At 42.6% G+C, this 20,244-nt stretch overlaps 1 long non-coding RNA gene across 1 annotated transcript; it reads right to left on the reverse strand.

Moving 5' to 3' along the window:
- Positions 1–547: 547 nt before the first annotated feature.
- LOC127682158 (uncharacterized) lies at positions 548–5,594 on the reverse strand. Its single transcript, XR_007977360.1, has 3 exons — positions 5,445–5,594; positions 1,047–1,147; positions 548–647 (listed from the first exon to the last, which is right to left on the reverse strand). It is a non-coding gene; the product is annotated as an uncharacterized LOC127682158 (long non-coding RNA).
- Between the last annotated feature and the right edge of the window lie 14,650 nt (positions 5,595–20,244).

The following is a 20,244-nucleotide window of genomic DNA, read 5'->3' on the forward strand; positions in this document are numbered from 1 at the left end:
TACAGGTGGCTCTGGTGTGGGACCAGAGCTCTGTTCTCAGCACCCACATGGCAGCTCCCAACTGTCTATAACTCTAGCTCCAGATGATCTCACTCCCTCCTCCGGCTTCTTGGGGAACTGAACATACATGATGTATATACACATACATGCAAGAAAAGCACTCATGCATGTGTATTAAGTTTAAAAATATCTATTTTTTAAAAATCCACTAGCTAAAAATACACACCAAAGGGGGTGGGGCTGGGGATGACAGAGACAGGGGTGGGGTGAAAGAGAAAGCTGTAGAAATGGCCTGCCTGTAAAACCCTGAGCCTGAGGGTGAAGGCAGAGAGTACAGAGATGTGTGGTTCCCGCTTCTACAAGAAGCAAGAAAGAATGCATGGGCCTAGATACTGGGAACAGTAGGAACCCAGATGCTGGCACCCGGATGCTGGCGGCGTCCAGTGCACCACCAGCAATTCTCCTAGGAAAGGAAGAAGGATAGTGTGTTGGTTGTTTTTTGTTGCTGTGATAAGACATCATGACCAAGAGCAACTTACAGGAAAAAGAGTTTATTTGGGCTTAGGGGTCCACACGGAGAGTCCATAATGGTGGGACAGGCATGTCGGCAGGCGGCTGGAGCAGGCAGCTGAGACATCACAGATCATCTGCAAACATGAAGTAGAGAGAGTGAATGGGAAGTAGGGCAAAGCTAAAAACTCTCAAAACAGCCTCCAGCAGGGCTCCCCCCACCTAAACCTCCCCAAAACCGCCCCACCAACTGGGGACCAAGGGGGCCCCACATAGAGGGGCTGCTTCTGGAGAAGAGTAAACAGGGGTACCTGGCTCTGTGGGGGTGGGGCACCAACATACGTGTGCCTGGCTCTGACGGGGAGAAGTGAGCACTGACCAGGAGGGACAGTGGTTTGGGAAGGGAGCAGTCCTCTGGGCCCTCCACAGCTCTGCCTCTGACTGAGTCTTCAGTGTTTCATAGGACTCCATGCCAGAACTGCGGGCTGGACTAAAGTGTGGTTCCAGGTGGTCACTCGAAAGAGAAGATTCCTCACCTGTCTGTGCCAATAACCTTAGCCTCTTCCAGGGAGACCGTTCACCAGCAGACTGTTAGCAGGATGTCTAAACGTTGGGCTTAGCTCTGACTTTCTCTTCCCTGGTAAGAGAAGCAGGCAGAGAATCACTAAGGCTGAGGAGCAGACAGCTAATTCTAGACTGTGCTTGTGGTGCCATCTGGTGTAAAAGACATGACACTGCTTGGCCTGATGGCTGTCACAGAAACGTCTCTGTATGAAGATTGCCTCAGATGCTAGAATGAGCTGAGCTTCTGGTCAGGGCATTTAACTGCCTGGTGTGGAATCTATGTGTGTGGGTCTTCAAACATACAAGTGCTACGGATCGAACCTAGGTCTTGTGTGCACTCAGCAAGTGCTGTTACATCGAGCTACACAAAGCTCCGATGTGTTTTTCTAGAAAACATCTCAAGTCTCAGGAGCAGATGATGAGAACCACAAATGAAGGACTATCTCTCCTAAATGAGCTGTTCTGACACAGCACAAAATTCAGCTGTTTTGAGACACCTGGTGACTGTTTCTACATCTTTAACTTTAAGGGAAAAAAAATCTCCTGAATTTGAGCTGGAATGACTGGACTCCAGAAATACATGCACAAATTAACATAACCACTTCTGAAGTTTTAATCTCAGGGCCTCAGCCTTAATGCCTACATAAGCCTTGTACTACTTAGGTTCTCCAAAATGAACCAAGACAATGTCATAGGCATAGGAAGAGATTCACTAGGAGGCATTGGCTCACAAATATGGAGGATAAGAAGTTCTTAACATTTTTGGAGAAAGAACCTGCATTCTAGTCCAAAACCTGAGAGGTTCAAAATGAAAGGAGTGAAGTTTTAATTAGAGTCTGAAGGCAGGAGACACGCAGTGCTCAAACACAGCAATTCCTCTTCCTCACAGCAGGCTCTGCTCGTACCTTTGACTGACTGAGACTCACCCAGGTTAAGCTTTATGCAGCCAGTTGATTTCAATGTCAATCTCAGTCCAAAACATGTCCACAAAAATAATACCATTGACCAAACATCTTAGCATCTCAAAGGCAAGTTAATACATGAAAGTAATCCTTACAAGTCTACCCTGTGTTGACCTGGTACATCAAACACACACACACACACACACACACACACACACACACACACACCTTCTTAAAACACCTTTAGTCTTTAAATGAAGGCAACAAAATGATCATGGACCTACTTACAGGGCTACAACTCTCCTGTGTATAACTGAAAACACCAGACTCTCCTTGACAAGAAACAGAGGTGAAGCCATTGATTGATGTACACTGCTTTACGTACACTGTAGCTGTCTTCAGCAACACCAGAAGAGGGCGTCAGATCTCATTACAGATAGTTATGAGCCACCGTGTGGCTGCTGGGATTTGAACTCTGGACCTTTGGAAGAGCAGTTGGTGCTCTTAACCACTGAGCTATCTCTCCAGCCCCTGATGTACACTCCTAATTTGACAATATCTTAATATTATGATATAAAATGTAAAGTGCTTAAATGTGACCTATATTAGCTACTTCTTTTCTCTGTGTGACCAAAATACCTAGTAGGACAGTTTAAGGAAAGAAAGGTTTATTTTTCTCATGACTTCCAAAGGCTCAGTCCCTCATCTATCATACTTGACAGGACAGCATGGTGATGGGAGTTGGGGTGGGGTGAGAGCTGTTCCACTTACACCAATGAAGGAGCAGAGTGTCAGGCAGTGGTCAGTGAAAATACATAACCACACCACGACAGTAACCTACGGTCTCCAGCCAGTTGCCTTCTAAAACATCCAGAACCTCCCAAAACAAAACCACAAGCTAGACAAGAGGCTACTGGAGGGCATTCATATGCACAATACCTGATGATGAATATAACTATATTATATTTATCTAATATAATATAACTATATTATGTATTGTATGAAACAATGCAGGAGGAGAGAAATGGGAGGAAATTACAAATACATAAATACACACAAATGAAGATTCTCTCTCCCTCCCTCCCTTATTACCCTCAAATTAGTTACCCTGCTGTTGCTGAGATAAAATACCATGACCCAGGTGATTTAGGGAAGGATTAATTTTGACTTCTGGTACCAGAAGCCACAGGAGCAGGAAGCAGACATCATGTTTGTATCCACACACACAGGAAGCAGAAACAAGCAGGAGAGTGGGGCTTCAAAGCTCTGCCCACAGGGACAAAGTTCACCACTCCAGCCAGTCTCCATCTCTGAAAGGTTCCCAAACAGCCCCATCAACCAGAATCGAGTGTCAAAATACAAGAGCTCGTGTGTGTGTGTGTGTGTGTGTGTGTGTGTGTGTGAGCTCTCGTTATATGGCCAAGTTTGTCCGACTAGTCTTGTTTTTTATTTTAAATCATGTAGTTGTCATTTCAAAGACAGGTAAGCACTAAGGAAATACTGAACTAAAAATGCTGGAAAAGAGTATCCCAGGCAAGCCTGGGCACCCAAGTTCAATTCTTAGAACCCACATAAAGGAGACAACCAACTCCACAAGGTTGCCCTGTGCCCTCCACATGTGCACTGTGGAATGGACACATCCCCATGACCCTCACACATACAGCACACACACACACACACACACACACACTAATAGCACTAAATTAAACTTTAAAATACAGACAAATGTTCACCAACCGGAAGTATGTAATGTTATATGTTAAAATCATCAAAATAGATCTTAAGGCCCATGGAGTTATTTGAGCTAAAGAGACTCCACATGAAGATAAAAGACTTCTTCGCTATGGAAAACCACATTCCTAGGTTTCCATGCTCCTAGCACATCCTGTCAATGCAAAGCAAATTGACAAGTAGAGAAGCATTCGCCACTCTTCACCATGGGCTGCATCTAACCACCGCGGAAGTTACCAAAGCAGCCTGGAGGGAACTCAGTAAGATTTGGAAGTCATAGTTGTCTAATGAGCACAGGGGGAATTTTGTGTTTAACAATGAGAGAAGACGCATTTTCCTCGAGCACACATAAAGTTAATTTTTAAACATGATGGCCTTCAAATATAGAGATGGGAAACTTAGCAACATGTTTGTTGTTGATTCTCTGTGAGTTTCACATCATGGACCCCAATCCCACTTATCTGCCAGTAACCTCATATCTGTCCTCTGTCCTTTGTAAACCCCCTACCCACAAAAGAAACACACACACAACACACACACACACACACACACACACACACATACACAAAGCATAGAAAACATCTCCTCATGGAAGCTGTAGTGTCACAATGTGTCCCACACTGTACCCCTCTGTCCACACATCTGCACTTACAAATGTTCTTTGCAATAAGTCATTGGTCTGTTTCAAGATCTCTGGTTTCTATGACTCCATCAATACTGGATCCTCACCAGGACTCCTCTCAGTTATCCTGTTGTTGCCCTGTGTCATGGAGATCCTGCAGCTTTGGCCCTTCACACACTCCAACAGTTCACAGATGATGTAGATTTGGGGGTGGGATAACTCAAAGCCCTGGATCTGTGGCTGGGCGGTAGCTGAGTGGGTCACCCCACCATCTCACCTGCACCTGCACCACCAGGGCAAGCTCTCCAGCACAGCTCCAGCTAGACTACCCAATGCTGCCATGGGCAGGAGGAAGGGTCAGCTCTCCTGCTCTCATTCTCATGTCCTTTGTGGCCAGATCACCTCCTCTCATGCCTCCAGAGCCAGCCCCCACTATGCTGCCCAGTTGATGCATGGGGCCTACTGTCTCAAGTGCTGCAAGGGGCTGCCTCAGGGCCGGCTCACACATGCCTTTGCTATCAGGGCCAGCTCCACTGTGTTATCCAGGTGAAGTGTAGAATCCATGCTCCAGAATACTACCATCAGTGAAGGGCAGGGCCAGCTCTCCCACTCTGATGACCTCATGGGTCAGATCTCCTAACTACTGCAGGTGGCAAGGGGTGAGGTGGGGAGATCCTCACCCCAGTGCCCACTCTGCCTTCCCTTGGGCTGGCTCACCCACTCCCCCTCCACCAATGCCAGCTCTACTGTGCTGTCCAGGAGGGGTTCAAGGCTGCTTTCCTGAGTGCTGCAGCCAGTGAGAGGTAGGGTTGGTTCTGCACAGCCCTTCTAAATCTATGTGGTTCCAGGTGCCTGCACAGACCAGAAATATTCCTATGGCCTCTAGTGGTAATCTGAGCCACAGACATTGACACCCACCCCTGCTGCTGCAATGCCACAGACCCAGACGTGGCCGTCAGTGGCATTTCGGGCTGAGACTTCACCATAGCCTCAGGTAGCAGTACTGACTATCACAACAGGCTATTCCTTTCCACCCTTGTGTCTCCAGGTCCATCTCTCTTCCTGATGCTCAAACTGTTTTGCTTTCCCTTCCCTCCCATCTGTCCACCACATACTTGCACATTGTGCTGGTTCCCACGGCAGGCAGTAACTGGCAGGCCTTTGGGTGACCTCCTCTCCTGGTGCCACATGGCATGGCATGGCAGCAATCACACTTCTAGGTGTCTACTGCTACGCGTCTTGTGGGCACAAGCAGGTCTCGGGCGTCTTTCTCCACCAGCGTGGCAAGTCATGGCAGTGGGCTGGTTTCTAGATGTCTTCCTCTTCTCTCACTTCAAGTGACATACTTCTTTTTTTATTAGATATATTCTTTATTTACATTTCAAATGTTGTCCCATTTCCTCCCCCAAAAAACCCTGTTGTTCCCCTCCCCCAAAAAAACCCATAAGCCATCTCCCCTCCCCTGTTCCCCAATCAACCCTCTTCTGCTTCCCTGTCCTAGTGTTCCCCTAGACTGCGGCATCAAGCCTTTCCAGGACCAAGGGCCTCCCCTCCCTTTGTTGTCTAACAAGGGCATCCTCTGCTGCCAATGCATTTGGAGTCATGGGTAACTCCACATGTACTCTTTAGTTGATGGTTTTGTCCCTGGGAGCTCTGGGAGTACTGGGTAGCTCATACTGGTGTTCCTCCTATGGTGCTGCAAACCCCTTCAGCTCCTTGGGTCCTTTCTCTAGCTCCCCCAGTGGGGACCCTGTGTTCAGTTCAATGGCTGGCTGAGAGTGTTCACCTCTGTACATGTCATGCACTAGCAGGGCCTCCCAGGTGACAGCTATATCTAGTTCCGGTCAGCAAGCACTGTGGGCATTGATAATAGTGTCTGGGTTTTGTAACTGTATATGGGATGGATCCCTAGGTGGGGTTGTCTCTGGATGGTCTTCCCCTTAAGACTCTGCTCCACCCTTTGTCTCTGTATCTCCTTCTGTGGGTATTTTGTTCCCCTTCCTAAGAAGGGCCAGAGTATCCCTACTTTGTTCTTCCTTCTTCTTGGGCATCATTTGATATGTGAAATGTGTCTTGGGTATTCCAAGCTTCTGGGCTAATATCCACTTATCATTGAATGCATACCATGTGTGTTCTTTTGTGACTGGGTTACCTCACTCAGGATGATATTTTCCATTTCCACCCACTTGCTTAAGAATTTCATGAATTCATTGTTTTTAATAGCGGAGTAGTACTCCATTGTGTAAATATACCACATTTTCTGTATCCATTCCTCCATTGAGGGACATCTGGGTTCTTTCCAGCTTCTGGCTATTATAAATAGGGCTGCTATGAACATAGTGGAGCATGTGTCCTTATTACATGCTGGAGAATCTTCTGAGTATATGCCCAGGAGTGGTATAAGAGGGTCCTCCAGTAGTATTATGCCCAGTTTTCGGAGGAACTGCCAGACTGATTTCCAGAGTGGTTGTACCAGCTTGCAACCCCACCAGCAGTAGAGGAGTGTTCCTCTTTCTCCACATCCTTGCCAGCATCTGCTGTCCCCTGAGTTTTTGATCTTAGCCATTCTGACTTGTGTGAGGTGAAATCTCATGGTTGTTTTGATTTGCATTTCTCTGATGAATAAAGATGCTGAACATTTCTTTAGGTGCTTCTCAGCCATTCCATATTCCTCAGTTGAAAATTCTTTGTTTAGCTCTGTACCCCATTTTTAATATGGTTATTTGGTTCTCTGGAGTCTAACTTCTTGAGTTAGTTTTATATATTGGGTATTAGCCCTCTGTCGGGTGAGGGGTTGATAAAAAATCTTTTCCAAATTTGTTGGTTGCTGTTGTATCCTATTAACAGTGTCCTTTGCCTTACAGAAACTTTGTAATCTTATGAGGTCTCATTTTTCAATTCTTGATCTTAGAGCATATGCTATTGGTGCTCTGTTCAGGAAATTTTCCCCTGTGCCCATGTGCTCAAGGCTCTGCCCCAGTTTCTTTTCTATTAGTTTCAGTGTGTATGGTTTTATGTAGAGGTCCTTCATTCACTTGGACTTGAGCTTAGTATTGGGAGATAAGAATGGATCAATTTTCATTCTTCTGCATGCTGACCTCCAGGTGAACCAGCACCATTTGTTGAAAAGGCTATCTTTTTTCCACTGGATGGATTTTAGCTCCCTTGTCAAAGATCAAGTGACCATAGCTTTGTGGGTCTATTTCTGGGTCTTCAATTCTATTCCATTGATCTACCTGCCTGTCACTGTACCAATACCATGCAGTTTTTAACATTATTGTTTTGTAGTACTCTAGAACAGAAAGAAGCTAATATACCCAAGAGGAGCAGAAGGCAGGAAATCATCAAACTCATGGCTGAAATCAACCAAGTAGAAACAAAAAGATCCATACAAAGAATCAACAAAACCAGGAGCTGGTCCTTTGAGAAAATCAACAAGATAGATAAACCCTTAGCCAGACTAACCAAAGGGCACAGAGACAGTATCCAAATTAACAAAATCAGAAATGAAAAGGGAGACATAACAACAGAAACTGAGGAAATTAAAAAAATCATCAGATCCTACTACAAAAGTCTATACTCAACACAACTGGAAAATCTGGATGAAATGAACAATTTCCTAGACAGATGCCAACTACCAAAGTTAAATCAAGATCAGACAAACCATCTAAACTGTCCCATAACCACTAAAGAAATAGAAGTGGTCATTGAAAGTCTCCCAACAAAGAAAAGCACAGGACCAGATGGGTTTTAGTGCAGAATTTTATCAGACCTTCAAAAAAGACCTAACATCATTACTCTTCAAACTATTTCACAATTTAGGAACAGAAGGAACACTACCCAACTCATTCAATGAAGCTACAATTACGCTGATACCAAAACCACTCTGTAGTGGGAAATTGTTAAAATATAGTACTGCCCCTCCAGGCTTCCACTTCAAGTCCTGGCAGGTCTCTCTCTCCTGCCCAGCACTCACTCCTTCCAAGTAACTTGCAAAGCATGACTCTTAAACTTGAGTAGTTAACCAAATATATTTATGGTTATGAAACTCCCAATTACATAAAGCCAATTTACAATGATAAGATCCTACCCCAATATTTCTAACCACTCAGCACACCAAAAACATATCTGACCATCAGGATCTTCACATCTTCCCTCTGCTCCCTCAGGCAGCTTCCAGGCTCCCTCTCTCTCTGCCCCTCCTTCTCTTAGCTCCTCCTCCCTCTCCCCTCCAATCAGTGGCCTCTCACTGCCTCACTGTGAATGGATAGAAAATATCTTGCATCACCACACAAAGTTCCAACAAAGAAAGAGAACTTCAGACCAATTTCCCTTATGAATATTGATGCAAAAATACTCAATAAAATTCTTGTCAACCAAATCCAAGAACATATCAAAATGATCATTCACCATGATCAAGTAGGCTTCATCCCAGGGATGCAGGGATGGTTCAATATACAAAATCCATCAATGTAATCCACTACATAAACAAATTCAAATAAAAAACCACATGATCATTTTATTAGATGCTGAAAAAAAGCTTTTGACAAAATTCAGTATCCTTTCATATTAAAAGTCTTGGAAAGAACAGGAATTCAAGGCCCATACCTAAACATAGTAAAAGCAATATACAGCAAACCAGTAGCCAACATCAAACTAAATGGAGAGAAACTTGAAGCAATCACACTAAAATCAGGGACTAGACAAGGTTGCCCTCTCTCTCCATATGTATTCAATATAGTTCTAGCTTGAAGTTCTAGCTAGAGCAATTAGACAACAAAAGGTCAAAGGGATACAAATTGGAAAGGAAGAAGTCAAATTATCACTATTTGCAGATGATATGATAGTATACTTAAGCGACCAAAAACTTCACCAGAGAACTCCTAAAGCCAATAAACAACTTCAGCAAAGTGACTGGATATAAAATTAACTCAAACAAATCAGAAGCCTTCCTATACTCAAAGGATAAACAATCTAAGAAAGAAATTAGGGAAACAAGACCCTTCAAAATAGTCACAAACAATATTAAGTACCTTGGTGTGACCCTAACCAAACAAGTGAAAGATCTGTATGACAAGAACTTCAAGTCTCTGAAGAAAGAAATCGAAGAAGACCTCAGAAGATGGAAAGATCTCCCATGCTCATGGATTGGCAGGATTAATATGGTAAAAATGGCCATCTTGCCAAAAGCAATCTACAGACTCAATGCCATCCCCATCAAAATTCTAACTCAATTCTTCATAGAGTTAAAAAGAACAATTCTCAAATTCATCTGGAATAACAAAAAACCCAGGATAGCTAAAACAATTTTCATCAGTAAAAGAACTTCTGGGGGAATCAGTATCCCAGCGACACACTTCTTTATACCTCATAGATCAACCAAGCACATTCTAAAGTGGACATCCTGTGAGTGTTTGAGAAACAAGTCTATGTGCCTCCCCAGTCTCAGTCACCTTCCTTAGCTCCTGGTCTGTGACCCTCACACAGGTACCTCAGAGCTCTGGACTTTGGTTAACGTGTGGGGTCTGGATGCTGCTGCTTGAGAATATGCTGAAGGGCCAGGAGTCCATCCTGGGAACATCTGTGAATGAGCTTCCTGTGGTCTGCAGTTGGCTAATAGGAAATGGACTGTGAGTGGCAGCTGAGAAACAATTCCCCCTCCTTTCTTTCTCTTGCAGATTACTTTGAGGCGCTCCTTGCCCACTGACTGAACTCAGATGTTAGGAGAATCAGTTGTCCTTGGGACTCTGTGTGAAGTAAGTAGTTTGTACCATAATTCAACCTTGAACATGGGCTCGAAACTCAATTCCTTCTCTGTCTCGGGTTTTTACAGTAGTGACATCGTTATTGCCTCAAACTCACCACCACCACCACCACCACCACCTTTTTTTTTCCTGAGAGAGAACATAGAGAGAGAAGGTCTCCATCTGTTGCTTCCATCTGGCCTGGAACTTATGCAATCCTCCTGCCTCAGCCTCCTGAGTGCTGGGATTATAGAGCTATAATGAACTAGGCTCTACTTTCTGAAGTAGTCATGTTCAGACATTTTACAAATGATCAAAGAATACTCATGAAACCCCGAGGAGTACAACAGAAACTTAGAAGAGACATTGTACTTTCTATTGAAGAAAACTGAAAACAAGCAAATAAGCCAGATGCCAATAAACTAATCAGAGAAGGAAAAATAGAATAAGCGAAAAAACAGAGAAAACAACATAAAAAGTTCAAAGATAGCTGGGCATGGTGGCACATGCCTTTAGTTCCAACACTTGGGAGACAGAGGCAGGTGGGTCTCTGTGAGTTTGAAGCCAGCCTGGTCTGGGAGTTTCAGAACAGCCTGAGCTAAACACAGAGAAAAAAAAACCTGGCTCAAAAAACAAACAAATAAAAAATGTGAATGAAAGACAAATATACAAACCAATAATCCCAAACAATGGTTCGTGGAAACCATGAATGCTTTGGAAAGGCCTAAGATGAGATGAATAGAAAAGACACACATTCCAAAGCAGAACTAAAGAGAGCAAGAAAAGACTATAGTAAAGTTTTTAAAGCTAGAAATCAAGTATTTGAGGTAAGTTTTATTTGGCTACTCTTAAAACCGTAATAAAAACGATGGTTCTTAGCTATGACTTTAATACCAACTCAAGATGGAGGAAGCGGGAGTAAAGTGGAGTCAAAACTTCTGACTCCTACCAGATAATGGTGGTCATCCAAAAACACGTCTCTATGGACATGCTCCCAAAGCTAGACAGGACAACAGAACACGGGATTACTCCTCTGCCACACCAACATGGGGAAGCAATCTGCATACAGATGAGGAGTAAATCTGTTCAAGGAACAGTCACCTGACGAAGCTTTTCTTCAGTAGAGGAGCCAGGTATGAAGCAAGGGTTTTGTGCAAGAGGGCTACAGAGAGACCCATTCAGTTACAGAGAACAAATACCCTCCATCAGTCAGCTGTGGAGGTGAACACTTGGAATCCCAGAAACTCGGGAGGTGGAGGGAAGATGATTAGGCATTCAAGGTTAGAGGTTAGCCTGGGTTACCTAGGACCCTGGGTCAAAATAAATAGATATTATATAAATAAATAAATAGAGTATAATAGATACTCTCTATTAGAATGTGCAGTATTAGAATAAGAGCGTTCTACCCAAAGTGGAGAGATACTGGTAATAATCCCAGAATTAAGTCAGTATCTGAAGAAAATAAAGAGCCTAAAAAGTATGTGAGCCTAAAGAACGACAGGAGGAAAGGAGAAAGGGCTTGCTTGAAAAGGGTGGGGTTCCTTACAGGTTTGCTAATAAAACAAAACAAAATGCCTTGGGATTATCTGTCCTTGGAAACACTGGAAACAGTCATCCTTCATTAAAGAACGTGAATTTCATCGAACCAACAGCAGAGGGTACTATTGAATTAAGAAACTCACTACACAGCCTTTTCAGCTGACATCAGCTCTTGGCTACAGACCAATACTGTACATTGATGAGAGATGAAGGAAAGGGGCAGAAATCACTAGTGGATGGTACAGCTGATTACTGCTGCAGGCAACAAGAGTTCAGTCTCTCCGCAAACCCTCAGTGGAACCATGGAACATGCACAGCTGTCTGCTTACAGGTAGAAGCGGAAAGGATTCATCCATACTGATGTAATCCCCACTGGTTCGCATGCAACCAAGAAGTCTGCTTCTGGGAGATCTCACTTTTGAGAAAGACCTTGCCTCAAAGCCTGAAGGAGTGCCCTTGGCAAGCAGCTAGCAGCTGCAGTGACTTGGCTACCTCCTTGCTTTGAGTCAGTTGTACTCCTGTGGGGCAGCAGCTGTTATGAGGGGGTGTGTCAGGGTCCTGGGGCTTTGCCATTCTTGCCCAGTGTGGGTCAACACTATCTCAGTGCTCTCTGCCAACTAAAACTTGAAGGATCTGCCACATCATTTGGGGATCTCCCTGTCCATCCCCAGTTCCATTGCGCAGGTGTCTGATCTGCGTTGCCTTAAGGGTTTTCCTACCCAATTCTGTTTTTCACGGGAGCTGTACTCATGTTAACACCTTTCACTCCCAAGTCCATCTGTTACCTAGAGCACTGGGCTGATGCAATCAAGAATTTCCCCCACAAGCATCTGCTCCCTAGACTTCCAGGTTTGCACAGGACTCAGAATGGCCAAGGGGACTTGTATGGGCACATCACATGGCAGAATTGCAGAAATCCCATGAAAGAGATATTCCAGGTAGAGATGCAGAACTAGGCACTGCAATGTAAGGCAGATGCCGTCAGTTCATATCTATGTTTAGCTGCTTGCCCCAGCAGAAAAGCTGAGGTCCTAGAAAGATGTAAAGCTGGGCATTGAAACTTTTCTTTGCACCATCCAGATTCATGCCCAACCCTGAGTCCTCTGGTTTGGGAGCCTCCTGACAAGATGTAACAAATAAATTAGGAGGATGACCGCCTCTGGTGCCACGAGGCACGCTGCCCACTCACCTATTCATCACCTGTTCAGCCTGCCTTCTTAGGCGCCCCAAGAGCACTTGCCCTTGGATAGTACTACCAAATGGGCGGGTCCCCCCCACATCAATCATTAATTAAGAAAATGGTTTAAGGCTTGCCTACAAGCCAGTCGTATGAGGCATTTTCAGTTTTCTCAGTTGTAATTCCCTCTTCCCAGATAACTGTACTTTGAGTCAAGTTCAAAACAAAACAAAAGACAAAGGTTCTCAATTTCTCTTCATCTTTCCTGTAGTAGTATTAAAATTTAATAAGAATAAAATGTAAACACACGGGCTGGGAAATAATTGTGCCTATGTTGATTCATCTGTGAGATGAGCTGTCAGAACTAAGTGGAATCTCTTCCTGGGAGTTCAGGGAATCTCTTCCTGGCCCCCCTCTGACACCAGGGCCTCAGCCTTTCCTGCTCCAACATGAGATTCCTGGGGAAATGCTCATTCTTTGAGATCTAATGCTTAGGATCAGTGACTCGACTTCAATCCTTCACTTTCTTTATTCATTACTTCTTCTTGAGGGATCTGAGATGCTATGACATCGATGTTGGAATGACATAGAGCATCTCTAAGACCTGCTGTGCATGAAACAAAGAGCAAAAGCAGAATTCTAATAGACGCTGAAGTTAAAAAGAGTGCAACTGTGCAGTATAGAGTGCTCTCTGTAATGTGTCTGCCATAGGAACATCTCTAAGGAAGAACACAAGTGCTGGGCGCCATTTTAATAATGGCAATTTCCCCTTTCGCTTACTCTGACAACAACACTGATTTTGCAGTTTGGTTTGATTCCCAGTTGGTCTGATCGCGCACCTATGGCTCTTGGGGAGATAGTATTAAAGGCTCCTTTTATTGGCCAAATTGAAGCAACTGACGGGCTTGGAAGGAGGAATTCTCAGCCTGAATTTACTTGGATATTGTTAGGTCACATAGCAGGCTCCAAAATGGCAGTGCTGCTGACATTGTCCTAAGGTGAGGGCTCAGCCCCAACCCCAGTTAGATTATCACCAGGCAAACAAGCAGAAACCTAAACCCAGCATTTCTCAGAAACCTCATGTTATAGTTTTTTATTTCTCAGGAAATACACGACTTCCCTTCTCCCCACCCTGTAGTGACTTACCTAGGGGAAAGTGCACCTTGTTCCCTGTTAATTGAACAGCCCACATCGGCTCGATCCCCTCTCCCAATGCCCAGTCTCTGCTAACTGTCATAAACAATCTGCTTGGTTTCCCACTGAGCCTCTGCTCTCTACCCATGAGACCTCCTGGCAGTTTGTTCCAAAAAACTGCTTTTCTGCCTGCAGAGTGGTCTACTTCAATGGTTTCAGTGCATGTCCCTTACAGAGACCATTCTCTTTCTATTTTTACTTTAAACATTATTGCAAAAATAGCATTGCAAATAACAAAACTGTCGTGCATAGAAATTAACCCAAAGGCTGTATAGCTCATGAACTTTTCTACATTTGGAGTAACCACTCATAATAGAAGTCGTGGTACTCCGTGTTAGATTTTATATGTTTAATCTTTTTTTCAGCTTTGAGAGTGGCAGGGCTCAAAATACAAAGTACTTGAGTACAGACAATGACCATGGTATGATCAGGAACGTGCAAATGTCAAAACTGACCATTATTGACAATTTTAGTTTGCCTGGCATCTGGACAACCATTTTTAAGCTTTACACTCTGACACTTACATCCTAAATGGCTGTAGACATAGAAAGAAACCAATATCATAGTTCATAGACTTTTAGCTTTTGAACTAACATTTAGAATCTTTAAAGTTATTACATCTCTAACATTGAAAATAATATCAATAGCTTGGCATGGTGACGTACACCTTAGCTCCTAGCACTCGGGAGTCAGAGGCAGGCAGATCTTAGAGGCAGGCAGATCTCTTAGTTAAAGATCAGCCTGATCCACGGATTAGTTCCAGGATAGCCAGAGCTACACCGAGAAACCCAGTCTTAGGAAGGAAGGAATGAATGAATGAACAAACAAACTAATGAACAAACAAACATGGGTCAACAAAGAAAGAAAAAACAAAGAAAAATATCAATGACCAACGACCATACTGTAATACACATGTGATTAATCAAAGCTATAAAGTAGTCATGAAAAAGATTTCAGCCAAAGCTGTGTATGTATGTGAATGCCATGTTGTGTGGGTGCTCACAGAAGCCAGAAAAGGGCATCAGATCCTTTGGAGCTAGGGTAATTAACAGTTGAGAGCCAGCTGATAGAGGTGCTGGGAATTGAACTCAGGTCTTTTGGAAGAACAGCAAGTGTTCTTAACCGCTGAGCCATTTCTCCAGCTAACATAAAGGCTTTGACTACTATATACATCCATAATTTATTTGGCACTTCTGCCTTAATAAGATCTCACCTTTAACAATTGCACATATGAGTATTCCTAAAAGAAGCAGCTTATAGCAACAATCCAATGAAAGGATTTTTTAATGCACACCATTTAGAGCTATTTAATTTTGTTTCTAAAACTACATGTTGAGATATTTCTGTATCTCAGAAAAATGCTGTTTGGCAACTTCCATATATTAAGAAAATGTTACAAATCAATTATATTGGGTTTCTTCACGTAATCCTTTGCCAAATCACTTAAAATAATACATTTTGACCAACAAAAAACATTTTTATGTCCTCCTGCCTTCTCTTTTTCTTGACTACTTGGAAAAATAATAAATGCAAGAGTTAATTTCTTTAGACTCTTTTGTAGTAAAATTCCTTATCAATCCATATAGCAAATACAAATTTTTTAATTTAACAAACTTTTATTATATGACTCAGCAAATCTTTTTTTCATATAAGCAAACTGTATCTTTAACAAAGTTGTCATTGTAGATGTTCCTTGTCTCTCAAAGGCACTTGCATTAGAAAGTTAGATATCTCTTGATCATGTGCTAGAAACACATGTTTTCTGGGGCATAGTAAGTAGACACAAGTATTCCATTTTAATAGATTTCAATAGTATCTTCATGCTTTGAGAATCTAAGCATGCCTACATTTATAAAGTAAGGCCATGCAAATTTATCAGTCTATGAACAAATAGTTAGATCCAAATCTTACTTATGACAGAAAGAAACAAACAAAGACCGTCTGCCTTCTCCCGTGTAAGCCATGTTGCCCTCCCTTCTATAGCACTGTGACAGTCACACCTCCATGAGGCCCGACTGAGAGAAAGAGCCTGAGTAACCAGGTTCTCCAGGGAGAGCCAATAGAAAGATAAGCAATAGACTCAAGCCCAGAATTCATTCTAAAAATCCCCCTCCCCATTTTAAATCGGGCATTCCCAGACGGGTAATTTAGCGTGCAGAGTTTTAAAGACCAAAAGGAGGCAGCTTTGTGCTCACAAACTCCCATGCCCTGTGCCCCTTTATGTTAGAGTCCCATGTGGGTGGTCAAATCAAGGGTTGGTGCTAGAGAATGGTAGAGATCAAGAAAATGTGCTACCTAATACAAATCCCTTTTTGCCAGTGGGCCAACTATTACCAATTATGTGTTCCAAAAAGTCTCAATTCAAGGGTAAGGTAGCTGGAGGTGTGGGGTCCAGCCATTATGTGCACCTCTTGGGTAAGCTGTTGGTATGCCACCAATCATCAAAGACTGTTGAAGATTCCCTATGACACTACAGCAGCTGATAGACCAGACATTCTGATCTCTATTAATACTGTAGTTGCTTAAAGTTTCCAGGAACAACTAGAAGGAATATTTGTTCCTTCATATAGTCCTTGGGTTCCCAGGCTACAGAAATCTCTAATGGATAAGTTCTGGAGCCATCATATTTTCAGTTTCCATCAAGCCAATTGTCTTACCCAGTGTTCTAGTGCTGTGAAAAGACATCATGATCACAGCAATTCTTATAAAGGAAAATGTTTTAATGGAGGCTTCTTACAGTTTCAGAGGTTTAGTTCATTACTATCACAGTGGGAGCATGGCAGCATTCAGGCAGACATGGTGCTGGAGAAGTAGCTGAGAGTTCTACATCCAGACAGGCAGGCAGCAGAAAGGAAGAAACTCTGGGCTTGGACTGAGCTTTTGAAAGCTCAAAGCCCACCCCCAGTGACACAGTTCATCCAATAAGACCACTCCTGATAATCCTTCTCAATTACTGCCACTCCCTGGTGACCTAATATTCAAATCTAGAAGCTTATGGGAGCCATTCTCATTCCCACTGCTACATCAACCATCCTGGATGCAGACTTCTAGACAATACACAAAAGAAAACATGGAATGTTACATTAACTTAGCACGTACTCTTAGATCATAAAAGACCAATAGATCACCAAGACTGGTGACCAATATAGCACAGACTCAATAATTCTGATGCCTACACACGTTATAATAGAGATCTCCAAAAAGTACATTCAAATTCAAATGCAAGCAGACAGGCTTCCAAACACAGTAACCCTGGGAACCTTTCTTCTGCACCACAACAGTGGTCATACATCAATGGCTGCCCAAGCCTCTGACAATGGGACAAGTGGCCAATGACGATGAAGTAGCCAAAGTTAGTCCAAATGGCTTTTACACCTCAGACAAATAAATCCATCAGGAGAACTGCTCTCCTTGTAATCTGGACAAAAATTATTCCAGGTTATCTAGAGTTCACTGAGGTTTGTAATAGCAAGACATCCAGCACACACTGCTTGAAATAGTCTTACCTGGAGCACATCTTATGAAACTACAGCAAAGGATTGTGGTCCTTGCATAGTTTCCTCCAGCTGTATATGGAGTTTTCAAAATGGCTTACACAATGTGCTCTTAATGAGTCTCTTAAGTGTTTAATGGCCTATCCTTCTGTTCAAAGGAGCCAAGACAGTAGGGAGAATCCAACAGTTGCCAATTAGGGAATTGGATTACACCATTCCTCAAAGTCTTCGCTTATTTACAGAAAAATGAACATCAGCAGAAATGCTTACAGTAAGAAGTTACAATGAGGACTGGAAGAGATGGTTCAGCCGTTAAGAGCACTGACTGCTCTTCTGAAGGTCCTGAGTTCAAATCCCAGCAACCACATGGTGGCTCACAACCATCTATAATGAGATCTGACTCCCTTTTCTGGTGTGTCTAAAGACAGCTACAGTGTGTTTACACATAATAATAATAAATCTTTAAAAAAAGAAGTTACAATGACTTATCAACACAGATAGTGATTTTAACAGTGCTTTAACACCTACTTAATACCCACTCCCATCTTGTTTCAGCAATCATAGCCTTCTACTGTAATTAGAAATCATCATCCTCTAACAACATTGCAACCCCTTTGTCTGCGGCTCTGCTATTGTAGCACAGCCTCTATTCCATAGAGCTTTGGAGCACGCCCTGGTAGAATGCACACAGCATCCTGCCTCTCTGATTTCTCATCACCTAGCCAGATGACAAAATGTCAGTCTCCTCACTTTGTAAAGTATTCTTGCCATTTTATAAATGTGCCATTTTTGACAGTCTGTAACCTGACTCTTTAGTAAGGAGTCACCCCACACAGGGGGAGGAGCAGTGGCATTCCTACTTCTGTTGACTCCCTTGTCACATCATTCTCCATACTCTCTAAGCCTTGCCCTCTCTCTCTTTGTTGGCCCAAGAAGGGAACTGTCTCTCTTTAGAATGTGTTCAAACTTTCCAATTACTCTCTCTTCTGATTCAGTTTTGGCACAAGTTAATAGATGGGTTTTAATGTGCAATTTTCTAGAGAAGCTCTACAAAGCTAATGAGGATACAATTGTAATTTATTTTTTATGTGGAAAAAAAACTTTCTTCATGGGAATTCTATATTGCAATTCATTTTCAAAAAAATCTATGCTATATGTATTAGATTATGTATATATTATTAGACTTTTATTATTATATTAGATATACCAATACTATAAGCAGATATTATAGTACTAATCCATATATATTCATATATTAATTCCTATATATGTATATATATGAGCATATATCTTTTAAGAGATAGTCTTCCTTATACCTTTAAGTTAAACCTACAAATTACCTTACTCTACTTAAAAATTTAGCAATCAAGAGGAATTGTAAAGAGTTTAAATTTCTTTTTTAAACACTTAATGAGTATGCATGTGGGAGTAGTGGATGGGTCTGTGCATATAAGTGCAGGTGCCTATAAGACCAGAAGAGGGCGCTGTATCCATGGATTCTCTGCAGGAGCAGAGCATGATCTGAGCCATCTGTCCAGCCCCTGAAAAATTAAGAAAATTTTCTATTGGTTCTTTGATCAATATTTAGCTAACTTACGTTTAGCAGATGAAATCCCTTTCGATGTTCATCTACTTGCTTTTTAATTAATTACATTTCTTGAGACATATGAAACTACAATCACAAATTCAGCATGTCAGATTCTCCCAGGCAATTGAAACTCCCATTGTGTCAGATTTAGCAAGTAAAATTATCCTCAGCAATTATGCACTTTTGTAAATTAATAGACCAATCTTGTAAATATGGTAAAGCAAAGTATCTTACTCATTTCCAACATCATGAAAACAGGAAAATAAACAATGCCTATGCCAGACAGCATGATGGCTTAATGATTTTAAGACTTGTAACAGAGCCTACATAACACAGCCTAAAGGAAAGAATCGTGCATCATTTTGTCATGGTTTCTACACTTATTTGGATACCTGTCTACAGTGATAAATTACTCTCCAAATCAAGGGAGGAAATTACCATCTCAGCAGAATGAGCCTATCCAAGATACAGGCAGGACATATGCCAACTCTCACAGTCTGGTCTAGGCTGTGTCTTTTCCCCCTCTGCATGGTATACATTGTCTGTCCCATTATTTCCTTTTTCTAAAGTCATCCGTTGACATAGAAAGAAGTGATGGATCTATATGGGGCATTCCCACAATTTCACTTATGGTTGTAAGGCAATTGTTTTATACCCAGCCAAAGTGTACTACAGATGAATTAATTCATAAATCTTTAGGAAACTGCTGACATGGTAGGCATGGTTAAAATACTTGCATACACACATGCACACACTTCATAATTTATGTTAACATACCATGGAGCTTAGTAGCAAACTACAGTTTTTTTAGGTAGAGTCACCCATACTGTTGGTTCCATAGTTCTTAGTCCTTCCCCCAACCTGCTTGTCATTTCAGGGATTCAAAGAGAACTTGTGCACAGGGGCCCAATACTTGGTCACTACAGGGAGCTTGTCACAGGTTCAGTTAGTGATTGATCCTACCTTGTTGATCTGTCTAAAGATCTGGGATTCAGCCTCTACTGTCAGCAAAGCAACCCCCCCCCCCCCCCCAGTACTGAACCTCTGTCCTAACCCTGGGCCTCCTTGACTAAGGCTTTCTCCCAGTTCCAGCATTTTGTCAGTAGTGGTCCATGATCATTCAAACAAAATCACCTGGAGTACTTGCTACGAAAGTGGAATCCCAGGCCACATCCAAGA

Source organism: Apodemus sylvaticus, chromosome 4, assembly GCF_947179515.1.
Source record: "Apodemus sylvaticus chromosome 4, mApoSyl1.1, whole genome shotgun sequence".
Lineage (NCBI taxonomy): Eukaryota > Metazoa > Chordata > Mammalia > Rodentia > Muridae > Apodemus > Apodemus sylvaticus.